Raw genomic sequence first — 24,775 nt, forward strand, 5'->3', positions numbered from 1 at the left:
CCACAGACTGGCTTTCTCTCCTGGGCCTGCCACCGGCCAGGAAATGTGAACATGGAAGGAACAAGTGTGTCTAACCTGCATCTCGTGGGCCGCATAACTCCTAGGATAGCTATAAATGTGGCCCAACACTTTTGCAGGTGACATCATTGTGCAATCTCAAAAGGCATCCCGGAATGACTATGACACATGCCCAGAAACTCCCAGTGGGGTTAGTAACGTGCCAACTAGGGGACACAAGCGCTTTGATAGTCCCCAGAATCACGGGTGTCTACTAAGCCCTGCACAGGCAGTGTCTCTGTTTTTTGTACATCCACACTGGTCAACACTTGGGAAGCAAGGGGAGAGGGTGCAGAGCATCCCAGAGCCAGGTGTGCACCCTCTGCTCTCAGGGTGGGTGCAGGACAAGCCCTTGCATCTCTCTCCTCAGAAAGCAGTCTCCCAAATGAAATTCACTGTCCTCTGGGGCAAGTGACGGGACCATTTGAAAAGAGACGTTCAAAATGTCTAAGGGAGGACAGATGAAAGTCTGTTCAAAAGTGATTCCTCTGGATATGTAGTTAAAAAATAACAAACAAGTTTTCTTTTCTTGAAACCTTGGGAGCTGCAAGAATCCCAACTATTGGTTGTCTGTGTTCTCTGTGTTCACAGCGACTCTGCTGGCCCCTTACAAACCTTAGTTCTCATTCCTAACCATTATTTTGAGATCATTCCAAATGCCTAGTAGAACTAGGTTTATGGCAGGAGAGAGAGAGAGAGAGAGAGAGAGAGAGAGAGAGAGAGAGAGAGAGAGAGAGAGAGAGAGAGAGGAGAGAGAGAGAAAACACCCTGCATGTGCTTCATGTGGACTCTGGTCCTTGGAGCTTGGGACCTGTTGTACACCAGGTAACTAAGATCTCTTTCCACTGGCCAGCCTGGCCATCTGGTACCTAGAGAAAGTCCTTCAGAGATATAGCCCCGTGAGCAGCCTCCAGTCACCCTTGCTCACTGTTATAAACATGCCACCTAGCACAATGCTGCTACTGGTAGGACAATGGTTTAATGCTGTCCCTGCCTGTTCCCCGGGTCATTCAGGAAATCATACAGGCAGGTCACTTTGCAAGTTCTTTTAATGTTTCCATTTATTTATTGTATGTGGCAGAGTGGCTGGTGTGTGTGTGTGTGTGTGCATATGGAGGTCAGAGGACAACTTTCAGGAGTTGGTTCTTTTCTTCCACCATGTGGAAGGTTCAAATACAAGCCAACAGAATTAGGGGCAAGCACCTTTACCCACTCAGTCATCTCCAGGGTCCCAATTTTGCAAGCTTTGAAGCATTTTACAAATGGCTAATTCCTGGCCAGCACCACCAAGAAAAGGAGGGCTTGCCAGTAGACAAGTAGGGAATGTTCTGTGGGTGTCTGGAGGGTGGGGCAAAGTTCACCACAGGTATGAGGCTAATCAGCAAGGGTGGGTTTAAAAGTTCCTGAATGTTACAGTTTAATCAGGTCGGGTCCCCAGTTCCCAAGTAAAGAGACGTGCGCTTAAAGTTTCCTTTCCCGAGTAGGTTCTCCAGGGCGCTCATGGCCACAAATAGCATAGTGGCAGGCGCAGCGTGAGGACAGAGAGGAGGGCTGGCATAGCACACATTTCGTTCCCAAAGGAGCGGTATCCTGATGCGTTGGCACCCCGGGGGCCGTGTGCATTCCGTGAGCAGAGATCCAGGGAGGACGCAAACAAAGTGGCTGCGCTGGGCCGCAGCAACACCCCCCTCCTCGGCGCTGGCAGTTGGCAGAACCCCAGCGCCTCAGCTGGATAAAGTCAACCCCTCAATCCCCCAGCGTACTCAGAGGGGGTGCAGCCCGGGGCGGGGCGGGGGCTAAGGGTTGGAGCTGCGGCGCCTCCTCGCCACCGTCCCCGATGTCCTTCACCCTCCTAGTTCCCCGCCCGCCACACCCACCCTGGCACCTCGGCCACCTGTTGTCGCGTGCCCCGGCTTGCTCTTCCTTTTCCCCCCATTTCTCATCCTGGTGCCCTGAAAATCAGATCCTTCCGGCTCGCCACCTCTACGAACTCCCGGGACTCTGGGGTGCACTCGGTGGCCTAAACCAACTCACCGAGGGCATACGGCGGGAAGTTATACCCGACCCGCCACCTTGAACTTCAGTCCCGGTTGGTGCGCGAGGCTGGGAAAGGTAGCGCGCGCGCTTCGGGGTGTTCCCTTTCCGCAGGGCTTTCTCGCCCGTCGGGTGACCTTGAGCAGTCCCTACACCTAACCAGCCTCAGTTTACTAAGGGATACCACGGCCCCCGGGCCCTAAATGGGCGTCGGGAAGAGCTGCCCCGGGCCTCTTCGGCCCCGCCCCGCCCTTCAGCAGCCAATCGTGCGCTGCCGTCTGGGGGGTGTGTCTCGCCCTGAGCCGCGGCCCCGGGCCTAGGGGGCGGGGTTTCCGGGGCGGTCACCTCGCCGCGGGACCCCGCGGGGGACGTCCGAGGGGCGGTGCGTGTCGTGGGGGCGCGGCTGGCACGGGCTCACGGAGGCGGTGCCGGTCCGGGGCCCGGGACGCGGCGGCCCCACGACAGGGGTGACAGGGGCGGAGGCAGCCGCTTGCGCCCCGCCTGGCGCCGCCTCCCCGGGCGCGCTGCCCTCGCGGACCCACAGGCGGAGCGCAGCCTCAGGTGCTCGGGGGCGGGAGGGCACGCGCGGGGGCGGGAGCCAGGAGTCCCCTGTCCCGGGACAGTGAAGTGGGTGGACAGGGAGAGGAGGGGCTCGGTGGCGCATGCGCGCGGATCAGGGGCGCGGGTCTAGAGACCCACAGGCACCGGCGAGGGCACAAGCTGGGAACGCGTGCGACTCTCGGGGCCCGCGGGACTGTCCGCTACTTCGGGTCTCCGCAAGTGCCGAGCGCCGGCCCCCGAACTCTGTTCGCAGCTGGTAGTGGGGCTGGGGGCTTCGCGGAGTCCTTGAATTGGAGCGACGCTGGGTCCTCTGGTTGTCCCCTGGAGGGGAGGGCCCACGGGCGGGGACATCGGGGAGCGTCCTTCCCACGGCGCGGTGCATTTGGGCGTCACCCACCGGGGGGCGTTTCCTGAGACCCTCAGGGATCTCAGAGGCGAGGTAACCTGAGGACCGGACAGACTGATTCTGGGATCACTGAGCTCGGCTACTCCTGTGGATCTGGAGAAACGCGGGTGGGTTCCTGTCACCAGCAGCCGACCCTCTTTGAGCACCAGTTCCAACATTGCGCCTGACCGTATTGGGGAGATGGGGGACAGGCCCCAGCAGTAGGGTAGAGTCTGGCAAAGCCACCCTATGTCTCTGCCTCTCCAGAGCCCAGTGCCACGGCGGGCCCTGTGTAGGGCAACTTAAGTCTCCTCAGCACCTCTCTCGCTGCTCGCTGCTCGGCCAGCCGGGATAAAGGGAGCCTAGAGTGCCAGTGTGCTAGACGGGAGGGTGATTCTGCCCCAGTACCCGCTCCAACTATCCTGGAACAACTGCACCCCTCCTTTTCCCAAACTTTTTTTTTTTTAATTTAAAGGGAAGAAGGTGTTTCCCTGCAGTTAAGATTCTTTCTAAGAAAACCTACAGTGTTATAATGTCTTAGTCTTTGAGGGGCACTCTGTTGGAGTTGCTCACCTACCGCAAACCCAGCCCACTCCTTTCCCCTAAGGAAACCAGAACGGCCTCTCCCCTCCTAGCACTTCTTGGGGGAGGAACTCAGAACTTTCCTGGACGACCCTGGAACACTGTAGTGGTTGCAGGCAGCAGGGTCACAGTGACTTTCCCAAGGTGGCAGAGAGTTGGGGGGGATCCAGAGAACATATTGTGACTGGTTCCTTCCTTAATGTCCTACAGCCAAGACTGAAGTTCAAGGCCCTATCTTCCCGGTGGAACTGACGTTTGTCACAAGTCAAGCTCAGGAACAAGACGCTGTCATCACAGGTAAAAAGAGGACTTGTGGAGCTTCCAGACTGAAATATAAATTCTGTCTTTGGTTGCACTAGCAGGAGGTCGGGGGGTCGGGTAGATTATTTTATGATAAAATAGTAAATGCATTTTCAGGGTTTGGAAAGCCAGGCAAATGGATGGAACCATGTTTCATTTCTGAGTGTGTGTTCTCTGGGAACCTCAGTTCTTTACGGCAGGCTGCTTTGGTGCTTTTTAAAAGGAGGTGGCATTGCTTTAGAAATAGTCTTACTGACTGGTTATAAACTGACTGGTAAGACTGGCCTGATGTCTTCTAGCTGTTTCTATGTTTCCAGATAAATTTGACTACGTGGTTGGTGAGTTTCATCATCAGCCATGGCAGGGATGACCCCAAGAAACAGTCAGATGAACAGTCCTTAGCAGCCACATAAAAGTCCAGGGACATTGGGCCTGACGGTAAATGAAAGGCAGTAGAAAGCAAAGTGTTTCTTTTCCCACATCTTAAACGTGTATGGAAACACACCAGACTTCCAGTGCTTGTTAGTAGGGGAGGATCCTGTTATGTAGCCCATGCTAGCCTGGATCTTGCTGTGTAGCAGAGGCTATCCTTGAGTTTTTTATATTCCTGGCTCAGTCTCCTCAGTACTGAAAGCTGAAGTCGTTCTTTTTAACTTATGCTTGTCAAGCCTATTAATTAAAGAGTTCTAAAAATTGTGCACATGTGTGTGTATGTATGTATGTATGTATGTGTTTAAAGGGTAGAAAGAGATGGGAGAAGAGAAAACATGTTTCTTCTACATAGACTTTTATAATGCTTTATTAGGTTGAGGAAAAATATTTTCATGTGAATAAAATGTATCTTTGCTTCATTTAAAGTGTTTGTATAATATCCCACTAGGTTTAGATACAGTATTTAGCCAATGCATATATAGATAAATATGAGTATACAATTCATTTGATTCATGCTTACTGTGTAGCTGCTAGGGGCTCCTGTGTCATTCATGAACAAGACAGTCATGGACTTGCTCATGAAACTAATTTTCATGCCGGAATATAGGAAACAGCTGGAGTTGGAGCTCAGTTGGTGTAGTGCTTGCCTAGTACACACTGTACTCTTGGTTTGATCCTACGCACTACATAAATCAGGTGTGGAGGGATGGCACATGCTTGTAATCCCAGCACTGAGGAGATAGAGGCAGGAGAATCAAAAATATAAGTTTGAGGGTAGCCTGGGCCACATGGGACCTCGTCTCAAAACCAGATGAATAGACATGGTGGTGCATGTCTTTCATCCTTGTACTCAGGAGGCAGAGGCACGAGAATCTCCGTGAGTTCAAGGCCAGCTTGATTTACACAGAGTTTTAGACCAGCCAGTGCTATGCAGTAAGACCCTCTCTTAAAAAATAAAATAAGCAAACAATAATAACAAAGCTAACAAACAGACAAGCAAAAAAGAAGTTTAAAACTATCCTCATAATGGTTAAAAGATGAAGAAACTGTACTGCAGTGAGAGAATGGGTGTCTTAGCCGTTTGTGCCTAGGGACCCTTGTGCCCCTTTTTTAATGTTATGATCATTTGTGGTTTTATAATACCGTTTGAAAAGATTTTTTTAAAACATTGATTGAAATGTCTCTTTGCTTGACATAAATAGATTTTAATTACAACAAATTCCCTTGCCCCTGGTTGCTCTTGCAGCCTCTGTGTGGGGTGTTGTTGTTGTTAGTGGCTGATGTTTGTCCTAGCTTTGTGGCATTGCAGCTAAGGTCGTGGCCGGTTGAATGTCTGCTTTTGGTGGCAAAAGGGAGAGGGTCTCTGTTTTTATTTCTGATTTTGGCAGTTTGATAGGCACTGTTTAAAAAATTTCAATGGGCATGGTGGTGGTGCATGTCTTTAATCCTAGCACATGAGGCAGATAGATCCCTGTGAGGTTCACGGCCTGGTCTGCATAGTGAGTTTCAGGCTAACCAGAGCTACATAGAGAGACCCTGCCTCAAAAATAGATAGATAGATAGATAGATAGATAGATAGATAGATAGATAGATAGATAGACAGACAGACAGACAAATAAGCTATAACTTCTGTGTATGGGACAAACATTTGCTGTGTCTGTGGCTTTAGAGTTTTTAATGTTGTAGAATAAACTAGATCATCTAGGGTCATGGGCTTAGAGAAAATTAGGCAGAGAATTTAAATCTCCAACTTGGTGATAAGAGGACCTTTGTTATTGTTTCGGCATTTTGTGAGGTTTCTGCTTTGGGTTTGGTTGTTGAACGTCAAGTCCAGGGGTGCAGGTTCACAGCACATGCTGTGCTGAGGGGTGCCCCCAGCTGCAGGTGGGTTTCAATAGGAGCTTCCAGAGAGAAACACGTGCTGTTTAACAGCTTGCTTCTCTGGGCTTCTGGCAGAAAGGAACACCGTGCATGTGGCTTTCCAGACTGTGCTATGGATTTACTTGTTCTTCAAAAGTGTGTGTGTGTGTGTGTGTGTGTGTGTGTGTGTATACACACTTTGTCTCTGCAGCCTTCAATGGCTGAGCATCAAGAGGTGGTGACTGCGGTGTCCTGCATGTCACATGGTGAAGCCCTCGCTCTTGGGTGAAGTCTTCCTAGTTGAGCTGAGCTGGTTTGGGGTCTGCACAGCAGAAAGGAAAGGGCACCAGGGAGTGCATTGGAGACACATCTGCATATGACGGGAAAGGTGTGATGTCATTCATTATGACATTTTGGGTCCCGCCTCTCAGCTGCCACCTGCTAGGCCACAGACTTCTGTCCACCTCCCTACGCTGCTGCTTCTCAACAGAAAATGCAGTTCTCTAGATCACCTTGAAGAGCCGTGACACTGAGAAACAGCAGCCGAAACAACTGTGCCCATCTGAGTAGCCGTCAGGGCGGCTCAGGCTCTGGGCCATCTCTGTTGCTCACCTACCCTGAGCCATTTGTAGCTGTCACAGCCTTTTGACCTCCGGGAGACTTTGAGAAAGAGACTTTCTCACTACCCTCCCATGCCCTCTCATCAGATTCCAGTTTAAAGCAGGTAAAGGAGAGGGCCGAGGGCTCAAGCAGTAACTTAGAATGTGACAGACAAATCCTGCATGTGCCCTCCCTCCAGTGTCTCTCCAGAGGTGTCCAGCCTAGGGCCAGCAGGCTGTGTGTGTCCCAGGATCATTGTGAGTGTGACTCAGTGTGTAGATGATACGACAGTGCAGTGTCAAAAATCAGATGCCCGTTAGACCAAACCATACTGAGGGACCTACTAAAAGGCAGCCTCCTGCGGCATAGTGGGACTTATGTTTAGGTGTTGCCTGGCACCATGGTTCTGGAGAGTCTGCCTCTCCCACTGAGATGGGGGTGGGGAGTGGGGGTAAGGTGTTGGGCATGGAGGGCTGGGGGTTAGGATCTGTTCACCTGATAGCACTATAGATTTTGTAAGAACTTGGAGAACCTCATTGAATATGTAAATGATTGGCTGTAATGAGATCAGCAGGAACTGACTGCCCTATACCCTTGTAGAAGCATTCATGTGGAAGGGCAGGTGTCTCTGAGCTGGCAAGTGCTACATCCTTGTCTCCACTGTGGGGCACCTCTTGGTAGTTGGCAGCTCTCCTTATGGCCAGGTTGTAGTTCCTGTGACAGTGGAGTAAGATGTGGTGGTTGCTGTCAAAATATTGTGTTTGTAATTATCACTAGATTTGGGAGCTACTCTATATGAAATACCTTTTTTAACACTACAAAGCCGAAGATATGTTTAAATAAAGTGTTATTTTTTTCTGCAAACCATGGATTAAAATACCTGACTGAGGAAGAAATGTGGTTCAAGTTCTGTAAATTGGGACATGGAGCATTAATTTTTAAATATATGTGTGTGTGTGTGTTCTCCCTGCATGCATGTCTGTGCTTCATATGCATGCCTGCTGCCCGTGGAGGCTAGAAAAGAGCATTGGATCTCCTGGAACTAGAATTACAGATGGTTGTGAGCTGCCATCAAACCCAAGTCCTCTGCAAGAGCAGCCAGTGCTTTAACCACCAAGTCACCTCCCAAGCTCTTAAACCTATGTATTTAATGGATTAAGGTCTTGCACGGGAGGTATATTCTTAGGAGAAATTGGAGACATTAAATGCCCCTGCAGGTGGCACACCACAGGCTGCTCTTATTCTGCTGGATTTTTAAGAGATTTGGAAATAAAAAAGGAGTAAGTGTCTCTAATTGGATCCACTTTCTTGACACTTTCTGCTTGGAGAACATAGGGAAGGCTTTAAAACAGCATCGCTCTGAGTCCTGAGAGTCAGGGCTGGAACACAGACTGGTTAATTGTCCCAAAGGTCACTGAAACTTGTTGTGAACAATTCAAGATTAGGGTAGGTTCAAGAGTGAGGGGCCCCCTGGGCTCTTGACAGCCATTTGTAACTGAACAAGTCTGCGGTTGTGTGATAACTACTCTGAGGTGACAAGCAACAACTATGGGGAGAGACCTAGTAATTAGAGGTGAACGGTTGGATGTGCCTGATTCAAGACGTCAGCAGCCAGCTTTAGGTGAGCATTCACAGTGAAACAAGATGGCCTGTAAAAAAAAAATGCAAGATGAAGTCACGCAGCAGGTGACAAATCTTAGTGCCCCGAAGCCAGTGTTTCTCTCTTCCCTCCCCGCTAAATGCAGATGGTTTTTACTAGAAGAAGTTTTAGCTGCGGGTTTTCCAGGTGGCTTTTCTGATTGGTCAGAGTGATATCTAATGGCTTGCCAATCCCAGAGCCCTGCTCTCTTAGTCTGGAATCACAAGCCAAGTCGCTCTGATGCATTCCAGGCTCCAGTCACAGACCAGCCTGGGGGAGGGCTTTATTCACCACTTTCTAGTCCTGTGCATGAAGAATGATGTTTAAAAAAAAAAAAAAAAAAACTGTTCTGAGAACTTTGAACTTTGGCTGCTGTGGGGTCATGTCTGAATAAGTGAAAGTTATTGACAATGGAAATCATCCGGGCAGCGTGTGGTTGCAGTGCCCTTGGACTTTACAGTTTAGGGAAGCATTTTGCTCAAGTATTATCATTGCCTCGGTCTTCACTTTGAAAAATACTGCAGATGTCACCAGATGCAGGCAGGGGAAGCTGGGCTCACCTTTCCTGCCTGCTGCTTCGTAAGCAGGAGCCTAAAGTACTTGAAACTTCAGAGCGTGACCTCCACTATCTCGCCTTCATAAAAGTTGCTTTGTCTGCTGTTTTCCATTAGGAAAGACAGTCTCTTGCTGTTGTTTTGAAATCACAAAAACAAGCCTGGCCTGCTATACTCAGTGTGGAGGACTGGCATAGGAAAGTCACTTTAAAAGAAAAAAAAAAGTTCAGGTGTGCAAAGATGTGTAGGTTTGCACGACACAGAAAGTGATGTGTGAAGGAGGCTTGAAATGGGAGCGTGCGGTGAAGGAAGGGGTCTTAGTGTCTAAACGTGCTCTGAGCAGTGCTCTTTGAAGTACCAGGCTCATGGGACGAGTGCCGGTGATAAATGTGGGATGAAGCTGTGTATGGCGCCACATGCCTATAATCCACGCTTGGGAATCCAAGGCAGAAGAAGTGCCACAAGTTCTAGAATAGCCTGGGCTAAACACCAACCGAAGGAGCATGGCATGGCGATGTTGATGCCTGGTGCCTTTATCCAAAGCAGAGAGGATTTTAGATGTATGAAGGCATTCTGGCGAAAGTGGGAACATTCAAAAGTAGAATGGGCCGGGCGGTGGTGGCGCACGCCTTTAATCCCAGCACTCGGGAGGCAGAGGCAGGTGGATCTCTGTGAGTTCGAGGCCAGTCTGGTCTACAAGAGCTAGTTCCAGGACAGGCTCCAAAGCGACAGAGAAACCCTGTCTCAAAAACCAAAGAAAAAAAAAGTAGAATGGGGTGGACAGCAACTGGGGGGTGGATCAAAGATGGTGGACAAAGGGCACCCACCCTTGCCACTGAACCCGCAACCTGGATGGGACCATGAGAGAGGAGTGGGGAGTGTGCATCTGGGCTGGTATGTGGAGGCCAACAGGAAAGTTGCGGTTCTCAGCCAAGAGGACAGCAGTGGAGAGGGAGGAACAGCTTCTCACCTGGAGCAGCCAAGGCTCCTTGCAGGGTTCCGGGGTTGTACTTAGAGACTGGGCAGGGAGTGTAGCAGGATTCAGAAGGAAGAGTGATATATGAGCGGCTTCCTTTTACTCTGGAGACCAAACATTATCGGTTTTTCCCGTGCCCTATTCTCTACTTGGATGAATCTAATAAAGGTAGCTTTTAGTGTCTAGGGCAGAAGTCTAATGAAGGTGAATGTTTAACCACACTCAAGGGCAACTGATAATCTCGATAGCAATAGAGGCACAGGCTCGGAGAAATGGGAGCCCGAAGGAAGACTTCAGCCAGGACTTCCTTGACTCAGAGAGCACAACCCTACAATGAACTGTGACCCTTTGGAGAAATGAATGAATCTAGAAGAGGCTTTGGTGGGAAGAAACATTTCTAGTGATATTTTAAAAGAAGGTTTAGGGGAGACTCTGAAGCCTCAGATAAGGAAGTCTCTGAAAACCAGACCTCAGGAGATGGTAACGTGCATTGTAGCGTAAAGTGAACACATCTAGATCCAGTTATCTTGAGAACTTTGTATTTAGATTCATGAAGGCAGATTACCAAAGGGCCAGTTAGCATGGACTTCCCAATTCTCAGTATCCTCAGGATCGGTCCCCTGAACCCAGCCAGCGCCTCTGCTTCCTGCCAGGCCCCTGCATTTTGCCATCTCTCTCTGAACTCCAAGTCCAGACATCACCTGTGACCTTGCCATGACTCCCAAGCCTTGTGTGTCTTACTCTGAGCCACCCTGCACTGTTCCCTTGATCCTCCCTCGTCTCACTCATTGGCTCCCACTTGGACTGGTCTAGGGGAAGCTTGGAACAGCATAAGCTACAGGGTTCTCTCGTGTCACCTAGCAACTCTCAGACTCACCTGGCCTGTGCTTCAGTTTCCTTGTTCATAAATGGGATGACTGCCAGGCTTTCCATAGACAGCCCTGCCGGGCAGGCTATAAGAACGCTGTAGGCACTTGCCTGCCTAATTAACTCTCTACCGCTGTCCATCAGCCCACACGTCAGACACTCATGGGTTTCAGTGGTGACCAAAAAGGTGTAGCCTGACTCCCCAGAGCTGACATTTTTCACTCTGGCATCTTACAGTTGTTTTCCTACTCTTTACTTCTTCCACAGATGAAGATGACATGCACCTTTCTCCTGACCTAGGTCTTCTCTCGACCCGTAGCCTCTTCCCTTCAGATCTCAGCTTCAGATCTTCCTTCTTAGCTTTCTCCCTGAGCCTCCCTTGGTTGGAGCTTTCTGACATGGGTACCAACAGAATTCTGGATGCCTTCCTGTCAAAGCATGCGTGTCTGTGTTATGTATGTTCACAGATGATTTGACGAAAGTGACTTTCCCTGAGACCCAATAGCTGCAAGAAGCCTAGTGCTCCTCGCTCGCACCCCACTCCCAGCTCGGTAGGAGCAGGTGCATTCTCTGTCTGAGAGTTCTTCAAGGTTACTTTCAATGCCGCTTCCTTCGTGAAGTCTTCTCGACTCTCCCCAAAACAAGTGTGTGTGTGTGTGTGTGTGTATGTGGTGTATGTTTGTGTGTATGCACATGTGTGTGCATGCACATGGAAGCCAGAGCTCAACTCCTAGTATCTTCTACTATTGTTTGCCACCTTGCTTCTTTTCTTTACAAGGATTTATTTTGATTTTAAATATGTGTTGTATGTGTGTGTGGTGTGTGTGTGTCTGTGTGTGCATACGTGCATGCACACTCATGCACCATCCATGTGTAGGTATATCCAGAGGCCAGAGGCACTAAATTCCCTGGACCTAGAGTTATGGGCAGTTGCAAGCTGCCTAATGTGGGTGCCAGGAAATACTTTAAAAAAACTCTGCTCAGCCATCTCTCTAGCCCTCTCTACCTTACTTTTTGAGACCAGGTCTCTCTCTGAACCCAGAGTTGATTGATTTGACGAGGCTGACTGACCAGTGCCTCTTCCCCTCCAGTGCTAGGCTGCACACACACGTCTCTGTGCCTAGATTTTATGTGTATTCAGAGCTGTGCATCCAAATTCCAGTCCTTGTTCCTGTGTGGCAGGCACTTTACTGCCAGAGCCTTCTCCCCAGCTCTGGATACAAGACTTTTGCCCATCACATACCCAGAGGCGATTTGAATCTCTGCTTCTGGTCATTCTGCCTTCTCTTGGCGTCTGTCCAGCAGTCACTTGTTCCTAGGTTCGTTCACTTATTCAACGGATATTTATTGCGTCGCAACGGATGCCAGACTTGGTGCTGAGTGCAGAGCAAGCAGCGGGAAACCGCAGGGACCACCCTTCCCTTCCATTGCTGTCTCTCTCCGGGCTACAAGGAGTGGCAAATGGGGAATGAAACATGACCTGTGGTGTGGAAGGACCCTGCCTAGAGGTTCTGGTGGCCCTCCAAGGGCACATGCACAGGGCTTAAGAGTGTCTCCGATGTGCATCTCAGAGAATGTTTATCCTAAGAATTTGGAATTTCCCTTTGGTAAAGGAAAGAAGTTGAAGGAAAAGTAAGACTCACTGAAGTTCACGAATCTGCAGAACCCTTTCCGTTCTTTTCATCGTGATCTTGAGGCATTAAGTGTGAGTTAAACTCCTCTTGACCCACATCGGCTGACGAGATCTAATCTTAGGTGATTATTAACTCTAATCAGGAATTTAATGACCGATATTCAGGAAGCATTGCCCATTTAATCACCACACCTGCCCGTCCCCTTCCTGTCCCGGATGGGTCCGGCAGCCTCAGGGCAGTGACCATCTTCCCCTGGCCAGCAGGTCAATGGCTTCCTGAGATGGAGCCTGGGAGGGTCAGAGCAGACTTCGGGGTGCAGTGGGCCCCTCACCATTCAGCTCGATTGGCCTGCATGAAGTCAATTGTTCCCTAGACAAATATACGCCTCTCATCCAGGCCTGTTTGCTAGAAGAATCTAAAATGAGAGCGAGCCCAAGCTACTCCTTGATTTGCCTGGTGGGTCTGAAGGATGGGGAGGACATCTGGGGTCCTGAGCCCACTAGGTTAGATGGGAGCAGACCTGGCCCCTGCTGCTTCTGGGCAGGGTACCCTGGCTGCCCTTGCTTGTGCATGGGAACCCAGGTAGTGAGATGGGTTCCAGGGTTTTAGTTTTTCTTTTACAGTCAGGCTGTTTAAATTACTGTATGTCCTCGGAGGCAAAGGCAGGCAGATCTCTATGAGTTCAAGGCCAGCCTAGTCTACAGAGCAAGTTTCCAGGACAGCCAGGATTGTTACCCAGAGAAACCCTGTCTCAAAAAAGAAAAAAAAAAAAAAGAAAGATTACTGTATGTCATTTATATACAGTGAAATCTGTCTGTCCTCAGTCTATAGGTCTGTGAGGTTTGAGAAACACTATTAGATCCCTGTTTTCTCGCTAGATGCCAGCTAGGGTTTGTTAACTGTTCCTAGATATCATTCTTAGTGGCCTTTCTGTTGTCGTCGACACCAACCCCCGTCGCTTTGTTTTCTCTCTCACATCACCTGTTCCTGGCTCCTCTCTGCCTTCTCCTCACCCACCCCTTCTGCAGCATCTCTGATTCCAGCCAGCAGAAGTCAGAGTTCTCCACCATGAGAGCTCAGGTGGGCCCTTGCTCCCACCCTAGGTCTCAGGATGGCCCACCATCAGAGTCCCTCAGGATTCTTCCGGAGAGCTGGAACTAAGTATCACACCCTGTGGGCTCCAGGAATAGTCATTTCTTGTGGTTTTGGAGGCAGAAGTCTGTATCCGCCGGCAGAGCTGCATGCCTGGGAAGGTTCTGGGCAGAACCCATCCTTGTCTTTCTAGTGTCTCTGATGGCCACAGCCCTTGTGTTCTATAGCCCGCCAGCATGGCCCTGCTGTGACTGCTTTTGCTTCACAAAGCATCTTCTCTCATGTCTGCCTATGGTCACATTTCCACTTTAATTTTATTTAGTGTGTGTGCATGTTCATGCTTGTGCACATTCATGTGTGTGAAGTCAGAGGGCAGCTTTTTAGGAACCAGTTCTGGCCTTCCACTTTGTGCAGACAGGGTCTTACACTTTGCAGAGACAGGGTTTCCCTTGTATGTGCCTCTATGCCCTATACTCCAAACTAGCTGGCCTGAAAACCATCCAGAGTCTCCTGTCTCTACCTCCTTCACCACAGGGAGTGCTGGCACTAACCACATGTCCACTGCATCCAGCTTTTCATGTAGGTTCTGAGGATTGCACTTTGAGTCAGCACGCATGTACAGCTAGCCTGTCTACCTGCTGAACTCTCTTCCCAGTGTAAGCGGAGACTGCTCATTTGTTCCCAGATGCCCAGACCCAAAAGTCACACAGAAACTGTATTAATTATAACACTGCTCAGCCAATGACTCAGACATAGTTCTAGCTGGTGCTTACATCTTTTTTTTTTTTTAATTTTTTTTTTTAAAAATTTTTTATGGTTTATTTAACTTTATTTTATGTGCATTGGTGTGAAGGTGTCAGATCCCCTGGAACTGGATCTTCAGACAGTTGTGAGCTGCCATGTGGGTGCTGGGAATTGAACTCGGGTCCTCGGGAAGAACAGTCAGTTCTCTTAACTGCTGAGCCACCTCTCCAGCCCCTGGTGCTTACATCTTGAATTAATCCATTTCTAGTCCATTTCTAGTAATCTGAGTATTGCCACGAGGCTGTGGCTTACTGGAAAGATTCCGGGTCCTTCTCCTTTGGCAGCTACTTGACGTCTCCCTGACTCCGCCTACTCTCTCTATACATCTCTGTTCAGATTTTCTGCCTGGCTTTATTCTGATAAGCCATTGGCCAAAACAGCTTTATTCATTAGCCAATAAAAGCAACACATATACAGAAGGACATCCCACATCACCCTAGACCCATGCTCCCCCTTTTTGGTGATGTCTATCACTTTGCCTTAGGCCTAACCTACACCACGGTGAACTCACTTTGACTTCATCGTTGGTGACTCATTTGCGGATAACCTCCATCTCTGAGGTATGGTGAGTTGAAATAGAAAATTCTGTGAGGAGCACAGATCAACTGATCACAAGACCTCCCAAGCTCACTATAGAACCCTTCGGCATGGGAGAGAATAAGCTGCAAAGCCTGGGCTCAGGACACAGACAGCTCTGGAGCCATCATCCCGTGGCCACTCATGGCTCCTGCCTTCAAGCCCACAGTGTGTTGGCAGCCGACCCTCACTCAGGGAGGTGTGGAACAATGTGGCCTTTCAATTGTTCTTCCTTAAATGTGGACCTGGCAGGAGGAGCTGTGGGTTAGAAGCTGATGTAGTGCCGGTCATAGTGGCCTTGCAGGGGACAGGGGCGAGGGGGTTAAGGTTGATGTGATGGCCCAGTATTGCAGCTGCCCCTTCCCTGCATAAGGCTGGTGTGAGGGGAAGCTGGCACCCTGTTTGCCCAGGGTATGAATGAGTGGAGAAGGCACTTCACACACAGAGGTAGGGGGTTCTTTGGGGGAGTCACAGCTCCTGGCCCCTGAAGAGAGGAAAGAGAGATAGTGTGGCCATGCTCATGATCCCTGCCTGGTTTCAAAGTCACCCTGTGATTGGATCTGGGTCCCTTTCCTTGAGATCATGCACAGACAGCAAACCTTCAGCTGCATGGTCTTCTCATATCCCAGTGATAAACACGCCCGATGCTTTATAAAACTGGGAAAGTGAAAGAGGAACTGGCCATAAATATATAAAACCTACCCCTCATCCTTAGCCATCAGGGAAATGTAAATCACAGTCGTACTGAGTCTGCCCGCCTCGTCCCAGTCAGGGCGGCTTTGGGAAGGGAACAAACCACATGAGCTGGCAAATCTGTGAGGAAAGAACAAGTCGCCCACTGTTGGTGGAAAGGTAGACGGGCACATCCATTGAGGGAACCAGTGTGGAGATGTCTCCAAAGCTAAAAACAGAGCTACCGCATGGTCCCACTATACACGGGAAGGATCCTCAGGCAATATTCCTCAGAGACACTTGGACAGCCATGTTTATGTTGGCCCTGTTTACAGCAGCCAAGATAAGAATCATCCTTGTGGCCTATCAGCGGATGAGTGGATAAAGAAATGTGGGGCGTACCGGCAAAAGAGTTGTATCCAATCACAAAGAGGAGTAGAATCTGCCATTTCTCAGAAAATGTCTGATACTAAAAATTACCATGTAAGTGACAGAGACTCGGCAAGGCAGATGCTGCGTGTTTCTCTTATGAGGGGTCTAGACTTAAAAGCACACGTGTATGCATGACATGGAAGTTCGGAGGGACTCTGAAGGAGAGGATGAGATTGAAAGGGAGTGAAGGGAAGAGAAATGAATGGGAGGGCTAGAAAGGCCAGGGTTCCCCTCACACGAGCAGTCAGGATTTAAAGGCATACATGACATGAAACAGGGGAAGGAGCGTTTGGGGTGGGGGGCGAGTGAGTGGGGAGCGTAGTTAGACGATACGCAGAGTATAATATATAGGGGTGACACCTGGTAACAAGCCCAGTACTTTGCACACTCTCTAAGATATGATAATAAGTGATAGCGGTGCTGTCCCAGGGAGAGCATGTGCCACAAGTACACGAGAAGAGAGGAAGCCAGTGGTGGTGCCTGGGTGGAAGGAACAGCAGGAGAACAGCCAGCCGCCACTGAAGGTGCGCTGAGGTCCCCTCCTCACGCAAACTGAGAAAGTGGCCGTGATGAGAAGCTTGAAGAAGCAACTCCCACACATTACTGGGATTCACAAGGCCATTCATGACCGCAGAAGAGCACAGGGTAGCGGCTGAGGAAACCCCAGTGGTTAAAGTACTTGCCCTGCAAACACAAGGGCTGGAGCACTGGTCTCTGAACCCATAGGTGCCCAGTGTGTGGCAGCCCACCTGTCGTTCTAGCCTCAGAAAGTGGAGAGTGAGCCAGCTAGTGAGACTGACTATATTAGTGAGTGCTGGGTTCGACAGAGAGACCCTGCTTCAATGAATGAGGTGGAGGAGCAATTGAGAAGATTCTGAACAGTGACCTTGGGCTTCCATGTGCATGCACACATATGCAAAAACGCACACAAACACATCCATGCACACACATGGACCTACACATATGCAAAAGCATGTATCTACACATGCATGCACACATACACACATGCACACCACACAACAGGAAAGCGGAAAGGGGGGTAGTGCAAAGGATAATGTATTGGTAGCAAGTCCATCAAAGCGAGTCTGATGGTTTATGTGGCACAGAAAAAAATTGCTCCTGTTCACCCTCCCAATTACCAGGTTTTTAGAAGAAAGAAGAGTGTGGCTGGAGAGATGAATCAGTGGTTTCAAGCATTGGTTGATTTTTCAAAATACTCAGGTTCTGTTCCCAATACTCACATGGTGGCTCACAACTGTCATTAACTCCAGTTCTGGATGATCCGATACCTCCTTCTGGCCTGTGTCGGTACTGCATGCATATGGTGCACAGACATACATGCAGGCAAAATGCCCAGATACAGAAGAGAAAAATAAATATATATTTTTTAAAAAGAAAGAATAAGGAAGTAAAAATTACATACAAATATTATCAAATTAAATGTAGTAATATGGAGAAGTACAATATATTTTAACCACATGTCAGGAAGCCAATAAGAATGGAAGTTGACTGGTTAAATATTGGAAAATATTTGAAAAAAAAATCAAGTAAAAATGATCTATGAATTTCACAGAACTTATGAAAGAGAAAGATCAGTGTAATTCATAATATTGGTTGGATGAGGGAAAAATTGTAATACAGTTAAAGCATTGAACAAAATTCCAAAGAGAAAAATGCAGAGAGAATCTTAATCCAAGAAAGGATCCGTGAAATTCCTGGCACCTAACAGTGAACACTCAAAGCTCTATAAAATTACAGATTTATTATGTAGTTGTCTGTAGCATTGTGATATCAGCATTAGACAATGTAATAGGACAAGAAAAATAAACGTCATAAGTGCTGGGAAAATATTTTTGACTTTTGCTTATCAAAAGACACTTAAGAAAATGAAAAGTAAAGACACAGATTTGGAGAAAAAAATATAAAGCATTTATGAGAAAAAAAGTTATCCCTGAAAATAGAAGGAACTCTCATAACCCAGTAAGAGGAAAGTGCAGTTTTAAATGGGGAAAGAGTTGACTAACTCATGAGCAAAGGGCATGTTCTTAAGCAGATGGAAAGAGAGCACACGGGAGATGTCCCGCATCCGTAGCCTGTTGGGAAAAGCAGTACGAGCTCTCACCTAGTAGAGATGGACCGTGACTCTCCTACTGGATCAGGTGGCGCTAGGCATTCTGGCCAAGTGTGGGGGGCGCTGTGGAAGGAAATCTCATACATTGCTGGTGGCAGTGAGCGAGGACAGTCCCTTCAGACAACACTGTGGCCGGTACCATCATAGACTACAACATTAGACAACATGTGTGAACATGTTGTGTCCCTGAACTGGCAGTGTACAGTATGATCGCAATGGCATGGCATGATGGGAAAGTCAAGATTAGAGAGGCCTAAGAGAGGGAGGAGCAAGTAAGTCAGGGACCATGAATGGGACACTTTGGGGGCAGTGAGACTGCTTTGTGTTATACCGTAATGCTAATGGCATCCCACAAAATATGTCCAGTCCTGCAGAGAGGGATCGCCAGTGGTAACTAGGGACTTCAGTGAGTAGTGTGCGATGTTGTCTCATCAGTGAGCTACTCATCAACAAATCTGTCTCCCCAGTGCAAGGCCTTAGTAATAGGAACTAGTGAGAGCTGAAGCATTGTATGAAAAACGTGTTGTGCTCAAATTTTCTATAAACCTTAAAACATATTGTAATAATGGATTAAAAACTAAATGCATCTATCATACACCTAGGAATAAATTTGAGAAAAGTATCCGAAGCCTCCGCTAAGAAACTTGATGTTATTATTGGATATTATTATTGATGTTATTGTTGTTATTAAGTATGGTTTGTCCTGGTTAGTTTTTACTCAAAACTTGACACAAGCCAAAGTCACTCGGGAAGAGAGGAACTTAATTAAGAAATTTGCCTTTATCAAGTTGGACTGTGGTCATATCTGACAGATTGTCTTGGTTAATGATTGACGTGGAAGGGTTCAGCCCACTGTGGGAAGCACCATCCCTAGGCAGGTGGGTTTTGTATATAGGAAAGCTAGCTAAGCAAGCCAGAGAGTGACCCAGCAGGCAACATTCCTCCATTCTTCTGCTCCAGTCCCTGCCCTGACTTCCCTTGTGATGGACGGCGTGACCTGGCAATGATGAAATAAACCCTTTTCTTTCCCAAGTTGCTCTTGAGTGTGATGTTTATAACAGTAACAGAAAAGCAAACCATATCATAGACCAAGTAAATAGACAGGTATACCATATTCATGGAAAGGGGCTACCCGGTTTCATAAAGAAGTCATTTCCTGTAAGGAAATTCCTGTATGATGTACTGAAATACTGACCTTGAACACCAACCATATGCATGTTTAGTTGAGTGTATGGATCCTACACAACTGGTTGTTGATGTTTTCAGTGGTCTGGGGCACCTTAAGCATGTCTCTTCCCAGAACGTTTTGGGATGCCTGTGATGGCTATTCTTGGTTTTCAACTGATTGCCTCTGGAATCAACTAAAACCCAAGCATCTGGACATACCAGATGTGAGGTATGCTCTTGATTGAATTATTTGAAACAGGAAGACCCTCCATAAATCTAAACCATGCCTTCTAGTAGCACACACACACACACACACACACACACACACACACACACACACAGAACATGGAAGAAAGAAGCATTTGATTTTTGCTTGCTAAGTCTTCAGTCTATGTTGGAATCCTGAAGAAACGGGTTCTGATAACTGCAAAGGAATGCCTTAGTAACAGGATGATTGAACTTGCCAACCAGAGTGAAGACGAAGCTCTCTAGGAAATCCCTGGGACTCCAGCACCATATTGGCACTGCTGAGACACCCAGTCTTGTGGGCTGAACAACAACCAAATTCTTGGCCTTTCTGGAGACAGTCTTGTTGTACTACTTGGACCTTACCTGTAAATCACTCTTCTAAGTCCCCTTTAAGGTAGGTATGTAGGTAGGTAGTAGATAGATAGTAGGTAGGTAGATAGATAGTAGATAGATAGATAGTAGATAGATAGCAGGTAGGTAGTAGATAGATAGTAGACAGACAGATAGATAGAAATAAGGTAGGTAGATAGTAGGTAGGTAGATAAACAGTAGGTATGTAGGTAGGTAGATAGTAGATAGATAGATAGATAGATAGATAGATAGATAGATGATAGTAGGTAGATAGATAGTAGATAGATAGCAGGTAGGTAGTAGATAGATACATAGATAGATAGATATAAGGTAGGTAGATAGTAGGTAGGTAGGTAGATAAACAGTAGGTATGTAGGTAGGTAGATAGTAGATAGATAGATAGATAGATAGATAGATAGATAGATAGATGATATTAGATAGATAGATAATAGATAGAGAGATAGGTAGATAGATAGCAGGTAGGGTAGATAGTAGATAGATAGCAGGTAGTTAGTAGATAGATAGTAGACAGACAGACAGATAGATATATAGATAGATAGAAATAAGGTAGGTAGATAGTAGGTAGGTAGATAAACAGTAGGTATGTAGGTAGGTAGATAGTAGATAGATAGATAGATAGATAGATGATAGTAGGTAGATAGATAGTAGATAGATAGCAGGTAGGTAGTAGATAGATAGATAGATGATAGTAGGTAGATAGATAGTAGATAGATAGCAGGTAGGTAGTAGATAGATAGATAGATAGATAGATAGTAGATAGATGGATAGATTGATATAAGGTAGGTAGATAGTAGGTAGGTAGGTAGATAAACAGTAGGTATGTGGGTAGGTAGATAATAGATAGATAGATAGATAGATAGATAATAGGTAGAGAGATAGGTAGATAGATAGCAGGTAGGGTAGATAGTAGGTAGGGAGCTAGTAGGTAGTTAGGTAGATAGATTCAGAGTAGCAATTATGTTCTTTAGAGAACCCTGACTAATACCACACCTATCAAGAATCTTACAGCAGAAAGTATTGTTATGCTTTTCTTTCTTTGTTTAGCTGGGCATCCCTAGGTAGCCCTGGATAGCCTGGAACTTGCTATGTAGATAAGGCTAGCCTCAAACTCAAGATATCTGCCTTCCTCTGCCTCCTGAGTGCTGGGCTCAAAGGTGTGCACCACCACACTCTAGAGCCATGCTTTTATTAAGCAGTTGTTTCTGTTCCTGTGTGTTCTCATCACTTTAGGTGACAGGAATCCTATTTCTTTAAGAAAGGCTTTGCCTTGAAGTCAGCTCTGTCCTTTCAACACTGGCATTATTTTGGGGCGGGCCCCTCTCCCTCCCAAAGGCTCACTGCTTAGCCCGGCAGGGAGCATTGTTCAGACATTAGCACCAGTATGAAATTCATGTCATAGCTATTGATGAAACGGTGTTGTGTCGGAGTGAGAGGGGGCAGACAAAGTGAGAACTCTGCATAACGAGCTGCTCCTGCTCATGTGGGCAGGTCGTAGGTAGGTCACCAGTCAGGACCTAAGAATGGAGCAATGGCAGTCAGGGAGTGGCTCTTGCACCCTGGGCATCCTCAGGAGGCATTTGAGAGGAGAGGTATTTGAGCGTCCTCAAAAGTGTGAGTGATGCTCCAGGTTGAAGAAATTGGGGCGAAGCGTGGAGGCTGAAAGCAAGTGATGGGCCTAGCAAGCTCTGAGTGTTTTACATTGGTCAGAGAATTGAATTTACAAAGGAAAACAAACAAAAAAAGAGATGCATTTAAATAGTCATTGAGTTCCTCTGCGCCCCAGGGGTACGTCAGTAAGCCCCAAACACACAAAACCCCATCCCTTGTACCAGGGACGTGGGATCGTGGGCACAGAGGCTGAGTTTTGGACCTGGGAAGGTGAAAAGACAGAAGCAGTGGGAGGAGCAAGCTTAGCTTGGGTCAGCTGGGTCTGCAACATTGTGAGATAGCCTTGTTTGACCTGGGGAGAAAGAAGTATGATGGGGGAAGTTGAACTCAGGTGAGAACTTGCTGAGCAGACTGGACCGGGGATTGTCCTGGCAGCTCAGGCCACCAGTTAGGCTCATGTGAAGAGCAGCAAGGCAATGGAACTGAACTGGAATGTCCCAGAGAAGAGGACGAGACGTCCCAGGAGAGAGGTGGGAGCAGGTCACTGTGGTGGCCATCGTGAGGCCGGGTTGGGACTCCATGTAAATGGCATGGGGCTTCCGAGTGAGGCTGGCATGTGCTTTGATTCAGCTGTTAAGAGGCCCCCACTGGCTGAAGGTGGAGCTGAAGGTGGCTCAGAGTGATTACAGAGGAGTTGGGCAGGTGTAGCTCTGATGAGCAAGGGGCTATGTGGGGAAGGCACTGCACCATGTGTGAGTCAAGGAGACCCTGGCTTAGATCCAAGACCTGGGTAGCTTCAGGCAGCTACACAGAGACCAAGCCTAGCTCTGTTGGCAGCTGGGAGCCATGCTGTCCTCCCTCAGGAGTAGAATGGCCAGGATTCACTCCCAGGACCGCGAACCCGGCCCCACTGCGTGTGACCCTTGTGTTGTGGAGTAGATGCAGCACCATGGCCAGGGTTTGGAGGGGGGAGATGATGTTTACCGAGCAGGGTGAGGATGAGGGGTCAGATGAAAACCAATGGAAGAGAAAACAGTCTTTCAAAGCAAACAGCATGGAGCGAAAGCAGACAGTTCAAAGGGTACAAGCTGTAATCCTGTACATAAATAAAAGAGCAAGGTCACACGGGCATGCTGGGGTCGAGACTTGTGGACAACTGGGCTCAGCCTCAGCTATACCCTCTTGCTGGTAGTTAACGGCACAGAATCTGCAGAAGCTGCTCAGCATGCTCCTGTATTGGGCCCTGGACAATTTCATGATTATCGACTCCAGACACACATCTGTCCCCTTGAGGTCTCATTAATAACCCATAGTGGGTTTCCTGTCGGCGGTGTGTGTGTATGTATGTGTGTGTGTGTATCCATGGGTGTGTGCGCACATGCATGCAGAGGCTACAGGTCAGTATCTGCTCTTACAGAGCCTAGACCTCACTAATTCGTCTAGGCTGCCTGGCCAGCAAGCCCAGGGGTCCTCCTATCTCTGCCTCCAAGTGTTGGGGATTACAGGTGCATGCCACCATGCCTATTTTTTATGTTTCCTGACTCTTAATTTTACTCAGGACTTTAAAGCAAAAAATTCCATTTCCCTCCAAAAATGGATTGCCTTCTAGTGCCTTAGTGTTCATGCCACTTTAAATCATATCTGTCATTATTTCCTTTCAATCAGTTATTACAGGAGGTGCCTGACTTAGGAGTCTTCATGTCTGCTAAGCATTTAAATCCCTAGAATAGATTCAAATCGGTGTCATGGGGGTGGACACTGGAGCCCTCTACTCTCTTACTTGGAGGTGGACAGAATAATTATGCTTCCAGATTTCTTTTATTGGTTGTGCTGAATAAGAATGGAAGCTATGCAGCTCCGGGGACCTCTCGTTCCAAACAGGAAAGCCTTGTACACACTTCCAGCTGGCAGAGGGACAAGACTGAGGGCATGCAAGCGGAGAGGCCTGGAGGCTATTTAAGAACCAGCTTGAGAATGGGACACAAGATAGCTTGGGCGAGAAATTCTCAATCTGTGTAGACTCAGCTGTGCAGACGGCTCCCAGAAGTAGACGTACTCACACAGTTCCTATATCTGTTTAAAAAGAGGAGAGCTGCCAGGGCTACCCCCTTGAAAGTGTCCTCCACACGGTCGGCAAGGAAAAATCATGGGTGGGTGTCAGATGCAGGGAGAGATGGCAACCTGACCCTAAACAGGGACCTGTGCTGGAGAGAGCCAGACTGCCTCACAAGAGTTCAATGTGAATCTTAGATTAAGGTATTGTGTCTCTGTTAAAATTTGCTGGAAACAGTAAGTGTGCCCTGGTGTGTGGAGAACACCTTTGTTCGTAGCAAATATGCCATAGAAAACATGTAGTTTAGTACTTGGGCGATGGGGCCATGACTTATCCTCCAGTCATGTGCACGTGCGTGTGCACACATGCACACCCGTAGATACAAATGGTAATTACACTGAGTAAGAACTTGCTGTAGGCCTGATACCCAGTGTGTCCTCTTAGGCATGGCCTTTTTTCACTCAGCGTGATTCCTCGAGAAGCATCTGCTCTTTCGGGTTCTTTAGTCGATCCCTAATGTTTGTTACTGAGTCCCATTCTGCATTGCCTTGTGGTAAACCACGGTGTGCAAAGCTATTCACCCACAAAACACATCTAGGCTTCTTCCAGGTTGGGGTTACTATTGGTAGAGATGCTTTCAACATTTGTGTGCCCGTTTCCTCCCTCCCCTCCTTCTAAAGATGTATTTATTTATTTTTGTGTGTTCCGTGCATGTGCCTAATTGAGTTTGTGTTACATGTGTGCAGTGCCTGTGAAGGCCAGAAGAGGGCATCAGATCCTCTATAACTAGAGTTGTAGGCATTGTCTGCTGCCCAAAGTGGATGCTGGGAACCTGCGTCCACTGCAAGAGCAGTACTTGCTGTTAGCCGCTGAGCCATCTCTCCAGCCCCTCCTTTTCTTATTTAAAGGCTCTGTTGAGATGTAATCACACTGGTTCACGGTGTGTCATCCCAAGATGCTGAGCTGACTTACACAGCATTGTCTCCAGGCTTCCCAGCTCCTCCCTTGACAGCTACTAATCTGCATCCTATAGGCCTCTTCTGGAATCAGACACAACCTGGTCTCTGTGGTCACCTTTCCCATGTAGGAAGTCTGCTGGAACATACGCCCATTCCTCTTATTGGCAAAATATCCCGTT

At 48.0% G+C, this 24,775-nt stretch overlaps 1 protein-coding gene across 2 annotated transcripts in view; it reads left to right on the top strand.

Annotated features, from left to right (window-relative positions):
- Window positions 1-2,559: 2,559 nt before the first annotated feature.
- Window positions 2,560-24,775, top strand: part of Ppara (peroxisome proliferator activated receptor alpha) — a 70,732-nt gene continuing 48,516 nt past the window's right edge. Inside the window, exons 1-2 of one of the 2 annotated variants that reach the window (XM_057791999.1) lie at window positions 2,560-2,652; window positions 3,830-3,916. The gene's annotated coding sequence lies outside the window, so the exon portion shown is untranslated. Of the gene's footprint in view, window positions 2,653-3,127; window positions 3,166-3,829; window positions 3,917-24,775 lie in introns of those variants that run through there. The other variant, XM_057792000.1, reaches the window with a different exon arrangement.

This window comes from Chionomys nivalis, chromosome 17 (assembly GCF_950005125.1).
Source record: "Chionomys nivalis chromosome 17, mChiNiv1.1, whole genome shotgun sequence".
NCBI lineage: Eukaryota > Metazoa > Chordata > Mammalia > Rodentia > Cricetidae > Chionomys > Chionomys nivalis.